This window comes from Propithecus coquereli, unplaced genomic scaffold (assembly GCF_000956105.1).
Source record: "Propithecus coquereli isolate 6110/MARCELLA unplaced genomic scaffold, Pcoq_1.0 Scaffold365, whole genome shotgun sequence".
In the NCBI taxonomy this organism is placed as follows: Eukaryota; Metazoa; Chordata; class Mammalia; order Primates; family Indriidae; genus Propithecus; species Propithecus coquereli.
In genome coordinates, this window is record NW_012149341.1 from 1,461,199 (window position 1) to 1,482,011 (window position 20,813).

General features: G+C 37.1%; 1 pseudogene; it reads right to left on the minus strand.

Moving 5' to 3' along the window:
- Positions 1-231: 231 nt before the first annotated feature.
- Positions 232-20,813, minus strand: part of LOC105816328 — a 32,100-nt pseudogene continuing 11,518 nt past the window's right edge.

Sequence of the window (20,813 nt, forward strand, 5' to 3'; positions counted from 1 at the left end):
CATATGCATATATATATATATATATAAATAAAATCCAAAGTGTAATTCAATAATTGGTATTCATGTAGCTGAAACTCTCTTCAATTATATTATGAACACCTTTTTAGTAGATATAATCTATTCTTTGTATTTTATTACTTTGCAGTATCTGGGACAGTGCTAGTTAGATATCACAGTCCACGTATTACTGATTAACTGTTTTATTTGCAGGTTTAATTCCTTGAGATTGAATCAATGTAACTCGAGTTCTGGAATCTGAGTAATGCAGATTTTCTTAGGGGTATCAACATATTCTGGAAGGTTCAGTTCTTTCATGTATAAAATGGACTTAGGCTTCTTCAACTTTAATGTATTAAAGCACATACAGGGACTAGCGAAGAGAAACTCACACATGCGCAGCGCTAAGATCGTAATCCAAACTCGGGATGCCGGTGGCAGAGCAAAACCTGTGCCACTGGAGGGCGCCTCTACCTCTAACTGCAGAAGGGAAGATAAAAATAAAGGAGCGGTGCACTGAGAGGGCCCTGCTAGATTGATTTCTTCAACGCTTCCAGATTTGGGTCAACATACGGGTCAAGTTATGCAGGCCCCTGCCTCCCGACCCAAAATGCCATTTCACAGATGGGCACGTTGAGGTCCCGAGCCGGAAACAGTTCTGGCTCAGCCCCGCCGCCGAACACCATCAAGATTTAAAAGAAGTCATGTCGTAGATGGAAAAAAAAAAAAAAAAAAAAGCACATACAGGACTGCAAACAAACATAGAGTAAAACCAGAATGTGATTCTCTTAACTTTTACTTCAAAAATCACAAAAGAGGCCGGCGCGGTGGCTCACGCCTGTAATCCTAGCACTCTGCCAGGCCGAGGCGGGTGGATCACTCAAGGTCAGGAGTTCAAGACCAGCCTGAGCAAGAGCGAGACCCCGCCTCTACTAAAAATAGAAAGAAATTAGCCGGACAACTAAAAATATATAGGAAAAATTAGCTGGGCATGGTGGCACATGTCTGTAGTCCCAGCTACCTGGGAGGCTGAGGCAGGAGGATCGCTTGAGCCCAGTAGTTTGAGGTTGCTGGGAGCTAGGCTGACGCCATGGCCCGGGCAACAGAGTGAGACTGCCTCAAAAAAAAAAAAATCACAAAAGAAATCATTACATATTTAGATGTCATAGTTGGGGAAAAATCTACCAAGAGATTCAGTTTGTTCATTTCATTATTTTTATTTAATTTTTATTTGATTCATGGAAGATAGCACCAACACATTTCACAGAACCAGTGGAGTGTTCCTTTATTGAGAAATGGCTTACTTCTCGTGCTCTAATGCTTTCAGTGTTGAGGAATTCATTGCCTTGGGAGGAAGCCATTCCACTGGTGACCAGCATCGAGAAAACACTTTTCTCCCTGAGTTGAAACCTGCACTCCTTCATATCCATCCGTCAGATATATCAGATATATTCTTATTTACAGTACAGAATAAGCCTTCCTTTTTTACTAATGGCTTCCTAAAATGGGACACTAGATAAATGAGACAAGTAAGTTAAAAGTGCTGTTTTTGTGTGTGTGTGTGTTGTTATTCAGGCACATGTTCAATTCAATTAAACAATGATGGAGCATATATCATGCACAAAGTATTAAGGGATAGACAAAAAATACATAAGAAAATTTCTTTAGATGAAATTCACAATCTAGTGGGAGATGCAGGTAAATGTAAATGTTAATCTAATATACAACATAATTTGACAAATGCAGAAACTGCAGTAATTAACACAATGAATGTACTGGATTCCAGGAAGAGAGCCAGAGAAAGAGGGAGAGAAATTCACACTTTTTAAGTGCATTCATCATAGAAAGTGGGTCCTTGTACAAACTACCTTCTTCAACCATCCATTTTACATTTCAATAACATCTCTTGGCAAGAGAATTTCAAAGGTGGGGGGTGGTGAGAGAGAGAGAGAGAGAAAGAGAGAGAGAGAGAGAGAACACATACACTATGACAGGCCTATAGGCTTAAAGTTTGAAATGGTCACTCATTGAATTTTTTTTTTTAATTATGGTAGACCAAAAGTTGAACACAAACTTTTTCAAATTCAATCTTCTATAGGAGAAGTAAGCATTTTAGTATGAGCTGAAGAGAACCATTATCTTCTTAGAAGTACATTATAGATGGGTCAGTCCAGAGGCTATCTTAGCCTCAGCCTTTTTGTTTAGGTACCAAAACAAGTTTAAACTTCAGAACATCCTTAAAAGCCATCATTAATTGTTGGAAAGCTCTTTTTTAGCTGTATTGATTCTAGCATTCTGACAGGTACAAAAGAAATTATCCCTAAAATACCAATGGTTTTGTTGTATTATATGTAAATTAAAGTAAACATTAAAGAAGTAGGATTAAAAAAATACCATTTTTTTAATTGAACAAAGATTTAGTTACTACCTTCGGTACAGCACACAATTTTCTTGGCACCGTGATATGACAGTTAACAAAACAAATATTTTCTCACAAATTCCTTTGTTGGAGATCAAGAGTAAACAAATAAATACATTACTTTCAGGTAGTAAATATTACATGTAGAGAAAACAGAAGGAAATGAAGGGTTTGGAGAGTCCTGATGGAGGTAAGGAAGCTTTGTGGTAAAGAAGAAAGTCACTGATAGCATATTAGCAGAGAACTAAAGTAATTGAGGGAGGGAGTCCTTTAACGTCTAGGAAAAGTAACAGAGGGTGTTCAAAGGCCACAGGGAGCACTCCTGGCATGTCTGAAGATCAGCAAGGAGGCTTGTGCTGAGGGGTTCCCTGAATGAATGGACTCCTGTGGAGGAGCAGGGATTGAGGAGGAGGCAAGACTGACCAGGAGGGTCAGACTGTTTGAAGGATGTGGGCTGTGGGCTTTCATCTGACATCAGCTGGAAAGCCAATAGAGAAATCTGCACTGAAGAGCAACATGAGTAACCTTGTGTTTACAAGAATCACTTTGGCTGCTCCATGAGAACAGCTTGTACCTTATTTCAATCATAAAAATAGATTGTACTTTATTTTAAGCTGTAATAATAGAGTCTATATTAATAGTAATAGTAGTAGTAGTCATAATAATATTATCCACAATACCATACATAAAGATAGTACTTATCATATACCAGGTAATATGCTAAGCATTTTACATAATTATCTCAGTTTTCATAAATTACCAATACCTCCATATTAAAAATATAAAAATTGAAGGTTGAGGAGGCTTAAGTAACCAGCCTGCAGTCACACAGCTGGAAAGTGTTAGAGTTGGGATTCTCAGCCTGGTAATCAGACACCAGAGATGATTCTACATGAATGCACAGCAGAATATCCTGAGCAAATTTTACAAAGTGTTCCCACCCACCCCCTTCCAGAGATTCATATTTAATTGTTCTGGAGTGGGGCCTGAGTACTGGTATTAATTTAAGTTCTCCAGGGCATTCTAATTTGCAGCCAGAAGTGAGGGCTACTGTGAATTAACAACTACGTGTAATGCCTAATATTACATAGTAGAACAATTTGTTTCAAATTTATTATTTAGTGAGATAAAAAAAAAAACTGAGCTGTCCTTCTGGGTTAGAAAAAGAGCTCAGTGCAAACCCAACATATTTCTGCTTAAAAATATTGTTAAGATTGAGTGGTAATAGCTCTGTATATTTTTAATGAGAGAGTAATTTTAGTGCATCATCTGTTCTCCATTCCCACATCGATCTTGGTCAGCCCCAGAAGGGTGATGGTCCTTCAGATACTACTGCTTTCCAAAGTGTCTGCGATCAACTACTCATACCCAGTATTTGACATCTGTTTCTGCGATACAAAAGCCAAAGTCTTTTCCTTGGCTTCATTAGTCAGTGGCAATTTGAGTTCCATATTGAGGATCTGATGGAGCTCACATTTCCAATGCAGATCTGAATCTTCTTATTAAACGCTAAAGGAAGTAAAAATGAAACCATCTTCATAAAATTAATTAAAACCAAGTTGCTGGAATTTTAACAAGAACATAAGTCTTAAAAAAAAGCATAGCTGAACATTAACTAGCTGTTTCCCCATAGCCCACTCACTTATAGCTGTTTACTGCTTACACATCACAAAGCCTTTGTCACGAAGTCCTATAATTTCCCTTACTTGCTCCTATAGATAACATCTTCAATGTTAAACTGTTACAGCAAGTGTTACAACAAATGGTCCCGAGGACAAACCAAGCAGCACACAGAAAGTCGGAGAATCAAAGTTTATTCACCGGCGGGCTCAGAGGCGCCTTGCCACCACATTCTGAGCCCCGTCTACCCAATTTTTCCCACTTTTATTAAGTTGTGGTGGTCTGGGGGGTAGGGTGTCAGGTAGTTAATGTCCACCAGGTAATAGGTTAGTTGATGTGTCAGATAATAGATTTAGTGTTATGCTGATGAGCCAGGTAGTAGATTTAGTGTTATGCTGATGTGCCAGGTAATAGATTAGTTGATGGACCAGGTAATAGGTTGGTATTATGCTGATGCGGGTCTTCCATGAGGGGTGAGGGTCTCAGGTGGTTGATGTGCCAAGTAACAGATGGGAATTTTCCTTATGAAAACCTGAAACTCTGCATTTCATTGGGCCCACTGACACCAGCCAGTCCTGTGACCCTTGCCAAGGAAGTGACTCAGCACAAGAATGCAGTTCTTATATCCCTATAATTTCATCCCCCTAATGTAGCCAATAGGTTATGCCAATTCCCTAGGCCTCCTGGTGCCAAAATTCCCTTAAAAAACTCAGCCCAGAACGATTCCTAGAGTCTGATTTGAGGGGGTTCTTTCTGTCTCCTTGTTTGGCTGCCCAATAATTATTAAATTCTTTCTCTTCTGCAACCCCTGCTCTCTTAGTGGTCTGATTATTGTGCGGCAGACAAAAGAGTCTGGTGGTCCTATAACAAAAACATTGATGACTACGATGAACATTTTTGCCTTCAACTTAGAAAGTTTAAAATATAATACCACAGTCATGAGCTTCCTTAAAAAGGATAAACATAGATATGTAACACATTTCTAGTAGTCTTAATAGTGATTCTGATAAGGAAAACCCCCATCTATTACTCGGAACATCAACCACCTGAGACCCCCCGCCCCTGCTCCTATGGAAGACCTGCATCAGCATAACACTAACCTAATACCTGGCGTATCAACTAACCTATTACCGGGAATATCAACATAACATTAAACCTATTACCTGGTGCATCAACATAATACTAACCTATTACCTGGCACATCAACTAACCTATTACCTGGCAGCATGTTAGCCACCTGAGACCTCACCCCTTGGACCACCCCAACTTCATAAAAGTGGGGAAAATCGGGTAGACACCGGGCTCAGAATTTGGTGGTGAGACCCCTCTGAGCCCGCCGATGAATAAACTTTGATTCTCCGACTCTCTCCGTGTGCCCCTCGGTTTGTCCTTGGAACCACCGGCTGTAACACTTTTGTAACAATTCAAGTGTAAATTTCCAGAAATTAAAAGAAAGACATTTTACTGGTATTTTCTAAGAAGAGTTCTAGTCAAATAGTTCTTTCATAGAAACATCATCAATATGCTCAAAAAATTCAGTGACAATTATGTTTCTATCAGAGATTAGAAAGAAGGGGGTTTAGAAATAAATGTAAGGAAAGACATTAAATCAAAGACAAGTAAGAACTGCCATTTGCTTAAATCAACAAAATAAAAACAAATCTGGACTTAGATAAAGAGAGATTTTATTTAAGAAGTATGTTGAAATAGGGAGAATGCTCTGGCCTCAGGATCTGTATGCATCACAAAAATTAAACTGAAAAAATGGCTTTCTTTTATAGGGAGGGATAAGTGGGGCTAGAAGAAACTTTTTAAGGGAAATTGGGAGGAATGAGTGGGAGTGAGCAAACAGCATGATCAGGGCTGTCTGTTTCTCACTGTGGTGAGCCAATTCTCAGAATGAGCTATTAAGAGGGAATGTTCTGCATTTTTCTGTTTAATCAGACTTGAAGGCAAGCAAAAGTTCAGGGTCCGGCAGGGCAGAAAAACAATCCCAACTAATAGTTTGTCAAGCTAAGGCAAAAAAAATAAGTAATAGGCAATTATGAACACTTGGTCGAAAACCTACCATTTAATGCTTGTGAACTAAAATAAAATTTTAAGGCTCACCACCCCCACCAGCTGACCGAATGGACCCCCTCATGGCCAAAGGAATATCCTAAAACTAAATTGCCTGCCAGGAGGAAGGAAGTCAGACATGCCTCATCATGCCCCCCCCCCTTCTTGGAGACATCCCTTGTAACCCATTAACAGGCCTATGCAAGGGTATGCAAGACAAACCTGCAGGTCCTCAATTTACACAACAAATATATGTCAGGTGGCTTATCTCTGATAAACAGCTCCTCATGTTGAAACATTCCAAGCCTTTAGACAAAGCTTCATGTCTTTAATCAATTACAAGCCAAAGAATCTTTAAACTCACCTATAACCTGTAATCCCCCCCACTTTCGAGATGGCCCACCTTTTCGGGCCACACCAATGTATGACTTCCATGTATTGATTTATGACTTTACTGGTAACCCCTGTCTCCCTGAAATGTATAAAACCAAACTGTAACCCAGCCACACCAAGTCCACTTGCTCAAGGCTTCTTGGACATGGCTCTGGGTTGTGGTCCTCAAATTTGGCTCAGAGTAAATCTCTTTAAAATTATTTTACAGAGTTTGGCTTTTTTTTCCATTGACATACTTAATTCTTTAATAGTCAATGATCAAGGAGCTAGAGGTTAGGTTAGAATTCCAGATCATATTGCAATATATGGATTTTTAGAGTATAGTGGCTTCCAATTCATTTGAAAAATGGGAAGTTTTGATGAGCAAATATTTTGTATGCCAAATGTTAATATTAAACTTAAGATTGAAAATTCAGCATCATAAATTATATCTTTTAATTGGTCAGATTTTTTTCAACTAAATATGCATCAAAAATACAGTATTTGCAGGATGCAAAACCCATGTACAAAGAACCAAATTTTTGAATATGTGGGTTCAGCAAAGCTGACTAAGGGACTTGAGTATGCATGGATTTTGGTATGTGAACTAAAATAAAATTTTAAGTCTCACCCCCCACCGGCTGACTAAATGGACCCCCTCGTGGCCAAAGGAATATCCTAAAACTAAATTGCCTGCCAGGAGGAAGCAAGTCAGACATGCCTTATCATGCCCCCCTCCCTTCTTGGAGACATCCCTTGTAACCCATTAACAAGCCTAAGAGTATGCAAGACAAATCTACAGGTCCTCAATTTACACAACAAATCTATGTCTGGTGGCTTATCTCTGATAAACAGCTCCTTATGTTGAAACATTCCAAGCCTTTAGACAAAGCTTCATGTCTTTAATCAATTACAAGCCAAAGAATCTTTAAACCCACCTATAACCTGTAAGCCCCCCCCCCACTTCGAGATGGCCCACCTTTTTGGGCCAAACCAATGTATGCCTCCCACGTATTGATTTATAACTTTACCTGTAACCCGTGTCTCCCTGAAATGTATAAAACCAAACTGTAACCCAACCACAGTGAGTCCAGTTGCTCAAGGCCTCTTGGGCGTGGCTCTGGGTCATGGTCCTCAAATTTAGCTCAGAATAAATCTCTTTAAAATTATTTTGCAGAGTTTGGTCTTTTTTTTTTCCATCGACAGGTATATTCAGGGATCCTGGAATCAATCCCCCATGTATACTGGGGAAAATTGGGTATTCTATCTTATTCAGGAATACTGCTGTGGTTAAGTGGACTTAAATAATTTATTGGAAGGAAGGTAGAAGGCAAAGGAATCATACTTGTTTCTTGCACAATTTATATTAAATCTCCAATATATAACACAAGTAGACAATAATATAAATTTTTAAAGCTAGAAAAATTATGATAAATTATACAACAAAACCATTTCCCCATATTAAAGGCAGAACTAAATGATTGCTGTAGGTGCAAAGGGAAAACTTTCCCTTTACTTTCTGAAGGCTTGCTGAAAAATCAACTGACATAAGGCAGATTAATAGAAGAAAAGACAAACAAAACTTTATTTTAATATGCATAGCATGGAGGAATCAGAGGAGAATGATTAACCAATAACACGATGGGGTACAGATACTTATATACCTTTCTTCATAGGGGAAGGGGAGAAGGGAAATGTGGATGATTTTAAGGGGGATAGTAAATGATTTTTAAGGAAATTAAATGGGCTTGGAGAACATACAATGGCTTGGGACAAAGTCTGTTGGGCCTTCAGAGCAATGTGACAAAGTCTGTCCAGTTGTGTTGACAAACTTCAGTCTTTCTTCCTGCCATATGTGTTAAGTAAATCAAAACTCAGGGAAGGGAACAAAGCTAACTTTTTCCTTCCTTGGAGAGCCTGGACTTTAGGCAAATAAGGAAACTTCAGAGAACAGCCTTATCCTGTGCTTTGGGAAAGACAGAGGATTGAGAGACGGGGTGACATGGGGAGGGATGTCATAGAGACCTTGAGGCTGCTTCTTCAGACCAGCATGTCAAAGCACCATGTTTTGGGGTATGTTTTCTGAGCCCCAACGTTTCCAAGGATAACTAGACTACTGTAATATCATGTATACATTGTGTAACATAGGCTTTGAATTGGTAGAGAAAGGTAAGATGAAAATATAGCCCTACAATAGTGTGTGAGAAACTTACATGTAACCAAATTGTGTCAGTGGATTTAGAAGGTCCCAGGATGGCACTGACAACAACTGATCTTTATAGCTACACATATGAGGGCTGTTCAGAAAGTATCCAACCGTTTAATATGAAAAATAGAGACATTTATTGAAGAAGATACAAGAAACTTTGTACATAGGACAATGATGCCTCATTCCCCTTCAAAGTAGGCACCTTGGCACCTCACACAGCTCTCTCAGTGTCTCTTAACCTAACCCTTACATGTTCAACATTTTCAGGTGTTCTGTTTGTTGTAGGCCTTCCAGAACATGGATCACTTTCAACAGATTCTTGACCATATTTGAAGCATTTCTGCCACATTTTTATTTGTTCTGCACTCATTGCATGGTCTCCAAAAGCCTTCTGAATCATCCGAATAGTTTCCGCTGAGGAATGTTCAAGCTTAACGCAAAATTTGATGCAGATTTGTTTCTCTACTCGCTCAGTTATTTTGAATACGACAGCCACACAGTACCCATGCTCAGTCAATGGCATCTAGTGCCCCGCTGACTAGTACAGTGAAGTCGTCATTGTTCACACACGCGCATCCCAGTCCACTCTCCTTGGTTGCCAGTTTACATCAGTGTTGCCCAAACCGTTCTCATTATATTAACAATAGCTGGATACTTTCAGGACAGCCCTTGTATATTAGAAAGTATGCAGGCTTAACATTAAGGAACAACCAAGCAAGCAAGTAGGCAAGGGGGATAAAAGTGCCTTCCCTCATTCTATAAGTTATTGTTGAAGGGTATTGACATCATTTTTTGGTGTATCTGATTCCCTGAGGGTCTAGAGTTTAAATTGTGGGCTTTCAAAATAGACATGTGCAGAAATAAAAATCTCTTAGAATGAACGAGAAGGCAAGAAGTCAGTGAGTTAAATGGGAGTAAAGAAATAAAATTGGGGACAATGTAAGGGCAATCACATGATATAGGGAAGAATCAATGGAGGTGGACGAGCCTGGTTTTGATTCTGGCACTGCTATTTACTAGCTATTTAGCAAATTTACTAGATTTCTGAGTTCCAGTTTCCTCCTCTTTCAAATGGTGTGAACACTGCTTTTATTTGTAGGAACCTAGAAATTAAAAGTGTGTGTATGATCACACGTGTGAGCGGAGGTGGAGGCGGAGACTCAAAAGACATATTACATAATCACAATAAATAAACCTTATTTAGATGCTGATTCAAGTTACTTAAGAAGAAAAGCCAGCAAAAATGTGGACACAAATATGAGACAATCAAGGAAATATAAACAATGCCACAATGTTTGATGATATTAAAAAATAATTTTAAAATATTTTTAGTACCAATAGCATCATGGCCATGTCAAAAAAATAAAAAGAGTGTGTGTTATATTAATAGAAACAGTATTTCAGCATAAAATTATGTGATGATTGGGATTTGCTTAAAAGTAATCATAAAAAATGTAAATAATCATAAAGTATGTGGCCATGCACTATTGAAGCTGAGTGAAGCATACAGGAAAGGTTTATCATAGTTTTAGCTCTACAATTGTATATATTTAGTATTTGCCATCATAAAATATTTCTTAAAGTACCTATATCTTAAGAAGGGGAATGATACTAAAGATACAGTAAGTACTACATGAAGTAACATATACTAGGAAGTTAACTCTTTGCTGACACTAATTGGGCTCTTTAGAGAGTGATTTAAATGGAGTGGGATCATTCTTTGAGAATAGGGCTCCCACACATTCACATGTGTACAAATCTCTTATAGATCTTGGGAAAATACAGAATCTGATACAAAATTTCTGGGAAAAGGCCAGGACTTGAGAGGACCAATGAAAACAAAGGCCGGGAAATTTAGGTGGAACCCACAGTGGAGAATCTTTCAACTGAATGCGTTCGTGACAAACATGCAAATAACTATCAGAAAACCAAAAGGTATCAAATCTGGCTTAGAAGAGGAATTGTAACTTGTTTGAAGTGCCTCTCAATCTTAAAGCAATATTAACTTCATGTCCTAGAGGTTATTTCACAGTTATCTTTAAGCAAACAATCTACTTTTAAATGAATCACCTGAAAAAAATATTCCAAAGTAGTATATATATCTTAACAAAGAAGGAAAATGATGGAAATTGAAAATTAAATAGGAAAACAACAAATAAATGAATAATTTACATTTGTGAGATCAAATTATTTTTAGCTACATTACATTCTTCACAAATTGATATTGTTTATAATGTAATTCATTTGGCAGTCTGTTTTGGTACAACGAAGTTTCCTAGAATTTCTTTTTCTAAATTTTTTGTAGAGGTCTCACTATGTTGCCCACTTTGGCCTCAGGTGATCTTCCTGCCTTGGCCTCATAAAGTTCTGGGATTACAGGCATAAGCTACTAGGGCCAGCCTCCTAGAATTTCATTAATTAAGATCCACAATTATCTTCACTTTACTAAATCCAGGAAATAAATAATATTTTTATATAATTTGCATATAGTACATTTCCTAAGCAGCCATGTATTTTGCGAAGAATAATAAAGCATTGTTTACTACATATGTAGCTAAATAATCAATGCTAATGATGAAAATTTTTCAATAGTAATTAGAATAGAGGACAAATGCATCAGCTCAACAAAGAAGGGCTTCAGTAAGAACGAAATTATTCTTTCCATTTTATTTGAATTTTCTTGGCATCCTCATTTTTATTTCATAATCAGTTGTTCTCCTTTAACATATAGTATTCCAAGCAATTAGACTCAGTGATTATAGAATTACAATTTCCAGTTTTTTGTGTGTGTGGATGAAAGAAACCTGAATTGGAGTTTGTCTGCCTAATTCAAATGCATTTCAAAGCATAATAGTCTATTTAAAAGGAACAAACCATTATTTCCCAGAATTTTTTTCCTAAAATGAATTGCAAACAGTATCCCAGCCATTGATTAGCCAATTTTTACTAAAGCCGTAATAAATTAGTCTTCATTTGTTCTACACTTTAACACAAACTATGTATTACCCTTTCTCTAATAATTATTATATTCAACTTGTTCATTCTGAATATGTTTCTTATTTATTACATAACAACACAACATAAATGAAAATAATTCTTGTTTTACATATGTCAGAGAAATTATTCTAGAAACCATAATGTGTATTCTAATGTAATTATTTTTCTCCACTTTTCTTGAAATAAAATCAGATCAGACAAAGAATGTGAATGCAATAGTGGACTGTTGTAAAGTAGAGAAATACCTTAAATTCCAAGTCTAGAGGCTGCAACCAGAGAAATGAAATTCTCTGACATGTATCAATGTTGGGGCTCAGAAAGTGATACCCCAAATATTGACAGTTTGATATGCTGAAAGGCCTTAGAAACTGCCTCAGAATCAAAGTCCCTGTAACCTTGTCTTATGCTCCCCACAAGTGCAAGAAGTGATTTTCTTTGGAATTTTCTCATCTGACCAAGAAAGCTTCTCCTCCGCCCAAAAAAAAAACCCTAAAGCAACAAAAAAATAATTTTCTCAAACACTCCCCTTAGGGATCTCATGATACAACCCGGAAAGATCAACCACCAGAGAAGAGACTGGGAGTCCTCACCATGCCCACACAGACTTTTCATCTATTCTTCCAAGGGCAGCTGTAAGAGATTACCTGGGCAAATTTATCTGCATAAGACAACCTTTGTTCCCATGCAGCTTTGCCCCTCACCTTCCAGTAATGTCTACTTCCCACCTCCCAGATCTATTTACTCTCCTTAATGATTTACTGCCCCTCGAAAGAATTATCTACATTCCCTGTCTCCCCCTCCACTATGAAAAAGGGTATATAAGCTTTTGTACTAAACTGGGTTATTAGGTAATTGCTTTGTCATTTCTCTCCATGTGTGTTAATAAATGAGTCTGCCTTTCTCCTATTAAATCTGCCTTTTGTCAGTTGATTTTCAGTGAAACTTCAGAAGGTGAAAGGTTAGTTTTCTCTTTGCCCCTACAATTTCGGTGCTGTGAACAGGATACCAAAGCCTCTCTGCTCTTCTTGAAGCCAGAGTCAAGGAAGCCCAGAGCCTGTCAAGCCAGACAAAGGGTAAGCACTTCTTGCAAATCAGGCTCCAGGTATCTGTCTGTGAATTCAGTTCAGCAGATGGTAAAAATCTCTTGTTTCTCCCAAAATGATGACTAATGGGGATAAAAAGCATTTGTATGACTAGTTTTAGGTGTAGTGACTCTGGTGTATTTTTGGTATGAATATTCATATTGTCTGATCCTTTTTCTCCCAGAAATAGTCTTTATTTTTTCTTTGTCTCTGTCTTTCTGTATCATTTGTCACAAATCGTCCCTCTTGTCTTGTTTTATGTCCTTAAGAGTTTGACTTGTGACCAAATGGGAGCACTCTCTCTTGATCTCCACTGTCAGGGACAATGATTTTAGAGTCATGTCCAGTGGTCAGTCTGAAATGCCTGGGAACCTCTGGATCTTGTGAGGATTGCTTCCTTGCACCTCTTTGGACATCTCTTGTGCATTTACGACTTTAGTTAAGTCATACAGGTTATGTCATAAGCTTATGTTTTGGGTTTTGAGCCTTTGGATTCTGGGGTCTAGACAGTTGGCCATGGTGAAGCCTGGGGACATATGTATATCCACAACACCCGTACCACCAGATGCAGGGCAGAGTCAAGCCCAGTATGGCTACCTCCTCCCTGGCCCAGCTCTGCCTTCTGGCCTACTGGGAGGGGCCAGATAATCCAGGCACCATCTTCACAGCTCTATCCTCTGTCTTGAGCTCTGTACCTGGTATATAATAATTAAAATTGCTTACTTCCTAGATTTTCCTCTGGAAGTTAGGATTTCTAAGAGGTAAAATTGTAATTAATATATGTAATTATAATTACTAGATATAAGAGAAGCAATTCGGTATGCAAAGTGCATAAAGAAGGTAGGATGTGTCTTAGTTAGGGAAGGTTATAAAGAAGACATAAAGATATGGTTTTTGTTTAAAAAAGTAATTTTTTCTAGTTTAGAGGTTATTTAAAATCTATTTCAAAATGAAGGGGGAATATGATATAGATAAAACTAAATGGATATAGAAACTCGGGCAAAAAAGAATTTCAATATCTTGTGTGGTTAAACTGACTAAATCAAATGAATTATAAAGGTTTTTAAATTGAGCCTTAATATCAGAAAACACACTAATGCAAAAAAATTAGTTTTCTCTTTTAAACAAGTCTTTTACATAGTATTAATAAGATAGTAAAATAATTATTTATTCACCTTTTGAGTAAACTGAGAGAGAGAGAGAGAGAGAAGGGAGACAAGGAGAGAGATTTTGTTTGCCTCTTTCTGTCTTTATTAGATCCTTTCATTATTTGGAAAACTGGGTCTCCTCTCTATCAAAGAGTAAAAAATTTTTTTGCTTTTTGAAACTTTTTAATTATCACTTTGGCTAAATAAATGACTATTATATCACAGTGACTTGTGATCCTAATTTTGATGAAGTATTTTAAACCTTCGATATATTAATATTTGACAGGCTTCCCAAAATCAAATTTCAGATTCTAAATTGTCTTTTTGACCTCGAACTAACTTTTGGACATTACAAAAAAGGCCCTTGGGAATCCAAGAGAAACATATTAGGCTTAATTAGTATGTTAAATTATATGGGGAGCATTGTCAAATAAACCATAACATAACCCCAGCGAGAATGGCCTTTATCAAAAAATCCCAAAACAACAAATACTGACGAGGATGTGGAGAGATAGGAACACTCTTACGCTGCTGGTGGGACTGCAAATTAGTACAACCTGGAAAAGAATTTGGAGATACCTCAAAGAGCTAAAAATAGAAATACCATTTGATCCAGCAATAGCACTATTAGGCATCTATCCAAAGGAACAAAAGACATTCTATAATAAAGACATATGCACTCAAATGTTTATGGCAGCACAATTCACTATTGTAAGGATGTGGAAACAACCCAAGTGACGTCAATCCATGAGTGGATTAATAAAATATGGTATATGTATACAATGGAATACTACTCAATTATAAGAAATGACAGTGATCTAGCACCTCTTATATTTTCCTGGATAGAGCTTGAGCCCATCCTTTGAAGTGAGGTATCTCAAGAATGAAAGAATAAGCACCACATGTACTCGCCATCAAATTGGCACTAACTGATCAACGCTAAGGCACTCACATGGTAGTAATATTCACTGAGTGTTGGGGGTTAGGCATGAGTAAACTCATAACTAATGGATGGGGTGAGCATTGTATGGGGGAAGGGCACGTCTCTAATCCTGGCTTGGGTGAGGCAAAGTCATAACATGTAACCAAAATGTTTGTACCCCAATAATATCCTGAAATAAAAAAATAAGGTTTAACCTTTTTATAAGTCATATTTGTATATATGTTATTAAAACGTGTTCCAAAATTGTATAGTATTCCTAAAATCTGGTGTGTCTTAGTATATGTTATCAGTCATAGTGCTAATGTTAAATTGTTGTATGCCACAGCAATAACCAAATTTCCTTGTCAATTGCATTATTATCATTATGAACTCTTATCAAGTTTGTAACCATGGCCATTTTAAGTCTTGTTGCCCACAGTTAATTGCTTTATTATGAGGCTTCTTCTAAAAGATCTTTGCAAGTAACTATAACCGTAAAGCGTTGTGTCTTCAAGGAGGTTCATGAAAAGGATAAAAAGATTCTGGCAGGTACCTCTGAAATACAGTCCTCTACTGGTGACTTGATGAATTGGACTGGGCAAGAATTTCAAAACCTATAATGAAAAAAACCAAACTCATAAAATTGCTAATCTAACAAGCAGAACAAAAATTAATCCCATGGAACTAAACTGATGCAGGGGAGAAATAATTTTTTTTTTACTTTTTTTTATTTGAAATATTGCTGATGCTTTTTGTTTTCCAGATTCAAGAAAACTCTTTTTTAAGTTATTTATAGCTTACAGCTATTGGGTGAACTATACTTATGCTAGCAAAATGAAAACATTACCCTTTCTCTCTACCTGATCCCTCCAGAATTCAGAAACTGTTCATGAGTATTCTTATTTTATGGTAATACAGTTATTTGCATAAGTTCAATAAGAACCTGTTTTCTTTCATAACAGGACACAATTAGAAATGCTGGTTATTTTATCAAGCCTTTTACTGGAATGCCATATTTTCAGATAGGATCAGACTGCTTTGAGGAATTGAGGTTGACTTTTGTCGAGCCAATAAAATGTCCATTGGAAAAACTTCCCTAAACAATTCCCTTACAGTGTTCTTGACCTCGTGGTAAGTAAGAATGGCACTTTCTGACAGACCCAGGATCTCAAGATATATTAGGGACCTCAAGAAGACAGGAATTCACCAAATTTATACAGATGTTATAAAATCAGTGTCTAACTTAGCTCCTAAGCTTTCAGGTTTTTTTAAAAGTCCAATTTGAAATTCCTTATGAAAAAGTCCCAGCAAAACCAACTTGAAAAGAACCTATATGGCCAATCACTGTTCTTTCTGCACTTTATGCAAATGATCAGACCAAGTATAATAAATCTTATTTTGCAAGTAAACTGGTCTGACTATAATTTATCCTTAGTAGAAATGGGGGACTGGAAAGAGAAACATGTTTTAAAAGAAAACTATGGTATACCTGTTATTAGATTCTATCCCTGTCCATTGCTTTTAAGTTTTTATTATTTGCTTGCAATTTAGACCAAATCCTGAATTCTTTCCTGGTTACAAGTTTTCAAACTAATATTTCCAATTTTAATTCCACCCTTCTGACTTAAAATCATTAGAAATTAAAATTGTGCTTTTCTTAAAGCCCTACAAACTGAAGCTAGATAACTTGATATAAACTTTAGAAGAAATCACTAAAGCAACTTATATATAAACAGATTTCATGCCTGTTGATATATGGCCTACTCATGCATCACCTGATTCAAACTACAATCCAGGAAAACAAATCAGATCGCCACTGCCTGCCCACTTAAACTGAAGATGCTTCAGAGAGTCTAGAAAAGCTAGTTTATAGACTATTTCAGATATTAATCTTTTTCTTCTGTTTCCATAGAAATGCCTCTTATTGAAGATATGTTTGCCTGCTCTCAAAGAGGCCTAGCTTTGAGAGCTAATCTACAATGCCATCTCCTGAAATGAGACACAACTGTTTAATTGGACTGGCCTATTCCCATAAAAGGGAGGCAAGTTTAATGGGATCCTTTGCTTCTCAGCTCTTAACTCGGTTTTTCTCTCCACAGCTGCCAAATCAGGTTTAATGTATGAAACTGTAAAGAAAGTTTCAGCCAGGAAATGTTGGGGCTCAGAAAGTGATACCCTAAAGATTGCTGCTTTGACATGCTGAGAAGAAGCCTTAGAAGTTGCCTCAGAATTAAGGTCCTTCTAACCTTGTCTTGTCCTCCTCAGTGTGCAGGGAGAGACTCTCTTTGAAATTTTCTTACCTGATCAAGACAGCTTTTTTTCCAAAAGAAATGTAATTGTCTTAAACCCCCTCCTTAGGGATCTCGTGAAATAACCAGGGAAGATCAACCATCAGAAAAGAGAAGAGGCTGGGAGTCTTCACTATGCCCACACATAATTTTCATCTATTCTTCTGAGAACAGCTCCAACAGATTAATTATCTGGGGGACTTTATTTGCATAATAAGACACCCTTTGTTCCTGTGCAACTCCACCCTTCACCTTCCCATAATATATATTCCTCCCACTTCCTGAGTTCATTTACTTTCCCTAATGATTTGCTTACCCTCAAAAGAATGGTCTACATTTCCTATCTTCCTCCTCCCGTATGAAAAATGGTACACAAGTTTCTATGCTATGCTGGATTATTGGGTAATCATTCTGTGATTTTTCCTCATGCAAGTTAATAAATTTGTATACCTATTCTATCAATCTTCCTTTTATCAGTTGATTTTCAGTGAACCTTCATAGGGTGAAGAAGTTTTCTCTTCCCCCCATAGCAGACACTTGTCGTTGTGAGCTGTCCTTACAGTTCCCTCTACAAGTTCCTTTTTATTCATAATTTCATATTTCCAAGTGCACATGCTCAAGTGTAACTCTATTTTCCAGCAATATGCTAAGAAACACAAAATAGATTTTGTTCATTCTGTGTATCCAGTTAGTTGCAATTCTGAAACAGCACGGGTGCACACAACTTTGCCAGAAGACCAATTATTAATGACCCAGAAAGGAGGACACAATCATGGAATTGGAAAAAAAAAGAGTTCTAATCTCAACTCTGTAACTAATTAGCTAGGTAACCTTGGACATGTCATGGATGCCCTCTAGATACAAACGACCTTAAAAAAAAGGCATTTACCGAGATAGATAACACCCTGTTGTCTTATAGATCTTAAATTGTACTTATTCTCTTATCTTGAGCCTAGAATTTTCCAGGTTTAGTACTTATTTGTTTGAATTATGTAGGCATATTATTTAAGTTTGATGATTAGATAGGCAAATGAGACCTAAACTGAAATAATAAAATATTAAACAGCATTTCCTAGAAAGAGGACATTAATCATTCAAGGTGATTACTTGACTTTTCCAAAACTATATGATAAACCTTACCAGGGAATAATAATTGCTATTCATTTGAAACATATTTTTTATTGAATAATTAATAATAAGTCAAAAAGATATGCTAGAAGACTCAGTTTGGGAAAGAGAAAGACATAAAAAGATTTGGATACCTGCATTGAAAAACTCAGTCATTTTAACACAATCTTAACTGCATGCCTGAGAGATAATTCCACAAACATTTGGATAAAGTAATATATATGTAAATGGAATAAAATATAAATATATTGCTTAATAAAAACATAGAATATTCTGTATAACATTCTCTCAGTAAATACCAGGAAGTTGTACCTGGACTCTAGATGTCATTGTAGAAATGAAATTAACAGTCATATCTTCCCCACCATTACCATATTTCTTGGACAAAGTTTCTACTTAAAAATTTGCCACTAATTTGCTTTGCAAGTAAATGAAAACTTGCTTTCTTTCAAATATTAATATTGTTCATACCATCATTAAGATTGATTTTTACATCTGGATTCATCTTTACAGTTCTCCCTTATTCCCCCTTTCTTTTTCCTCTTCCTTTCCTCAAGTCAAATAGTGTCACCTCGTCTTTCACTATTGCTTCTTACATTCTTTTCTCTATTTCTTTGTTTGTTTATTTGTTTTTAGAGATAGGGTCTCACTGTATTACCCAGGCTGGCGTGCAATGGTGTCATCATAGCTCACTGTAGCCTGAAACTCCTGGGCTCAAATGATCCTCGTGCCTCAGCCTCCCTAGTAGCTGGGACTACAGGCATGAGCCACCATGCCCAGCTAATTTTTTAAAAAAATTTTAGAGATGAGTTCTTGCTATGTTGCCCAGGCTGGTCTCGAACTGCTGGCCTAAAGCAATCCTCCTACCTCACTCTTCCTGGGACTACAGTTGTGAGCCACCACACCCAGTCCTTTTCTCTGTTTCTACTGCTGATAATCAAATTGTGGCCCTTGGATATCACTCACCTGAATCATAGAAAGAAAAAGAGAGGGCAGTAGTGACTAGATTACAAGAGCCTATTAGCCAGCTTCCCTGACTCCAGTTTTTGTCTCTAACTCTTAATATACTTTCAACATTGGCCTCAGAGACTCTAAAACAAAGATGAAATCAGATTATGCCTATGCTCAATGTCTTCAATAAAACAAAACCTAAGTTATTCACTTAAAATTCACTGCTCTCCTCAATATCATTTTATCTTATCCATGCAACCAATTTGTTATCTCTTCTTACAAACCATTCTCAGAATTGACTGCTCAAGTATTCATCAAATTTCATGCTTAGCTGCTTTGTCTTGCTCTTTTCAGTCTTCTTCCTAGTACATCTCTCTCTTGCTCATCTCATTGTTTTATTGTCAGATTTCTCCTCATTCTCTTTGATCATGTACATCTGTTTATCAATTATCCCTTGTCTATACCATCATAGAAACATGCATCCCTCTCTCTATTCTATAAATTGTCATGGTCTGTCTGTCTGGCTATGTTATAGAAATTAGTGGTGGACACCTTTCATGACACCATGTACACTAACAAAAGTGATGCCTACCAAGGAGCACTTCGTTGAAATCAAGGTTGTCACAGTACAAGATTGCATCCACTGCAGCAAGAGATGCATGTTTCTTATTCTTATGAATGTAATGTATACTCAGCAAGCTTTTCTCATCCACCTGGAAGGGGCACATACTCCAAATTCACACAATTTCCCTGTGAATTGGACCACTCTCATGCAAGGTTGCATTCTTCACTGGAATGTGACTACCTAGAGTGCAGAGATCATTCCCTTTCTTCTATATTTACTTTCTTGAAGCCTAGAAATTCACTTCGTGCTGTTGGTGAATTAAACTTTTGGGAAGAACAAACAGAATTATAAATTGAAATTATTGAGAATCTAGTTTGAAAGTAGCAAACTTTAAAATTTGCTATATTCTTTCTCCATATTCTATGGTTTTCTGCAAGAGTAAGCAGGTCCATAATATTTGCATGAATGTGGGAAAATAGAAATTACCATTTCTTCATCTGGTATATGGCATTTGATATGGTGTCCCATGGAGCTAAAATATTAATACCCTCAAAGCATGTGGAACCTTACAGACTAAATGGTGATGCCATTGATAGGAAACTCAGAGGAGATCACCAATAATAAATAACTACCTAATGAGTACAGATTTATTACTTTCAGATTTTCTCCTTAAATTTTCTTTAAGGAGCATGCAGTTGTTGACTATGGGATGACAGTATTATGGTAACAGGGAAATGACAGTGTCTAAAGCATTTAGCACAATAGTTGGATAAAAATGAAGTGCTGAAACACAGTCCAAAACCAAATATTCATCATAAAAAGTTAATGGTGTCTGTTTGGTGGTGCAGTGTTGGTGTTATCCACTCCAGCTTCGTGAAACCTGGTCAATCGATTACAGTGGATATCTACTGCAACCAATTGGAAGACATGATGAAGATGCTTGTGATTAAGCAGCAGAGATTGGTCAATAGAGAGGCCAATCCTTTTGCAAGACAACACTCAACCACATGTTGCACAAACAACGCTGCTCAAACTACAGAAGCTGGACTTGGAAACT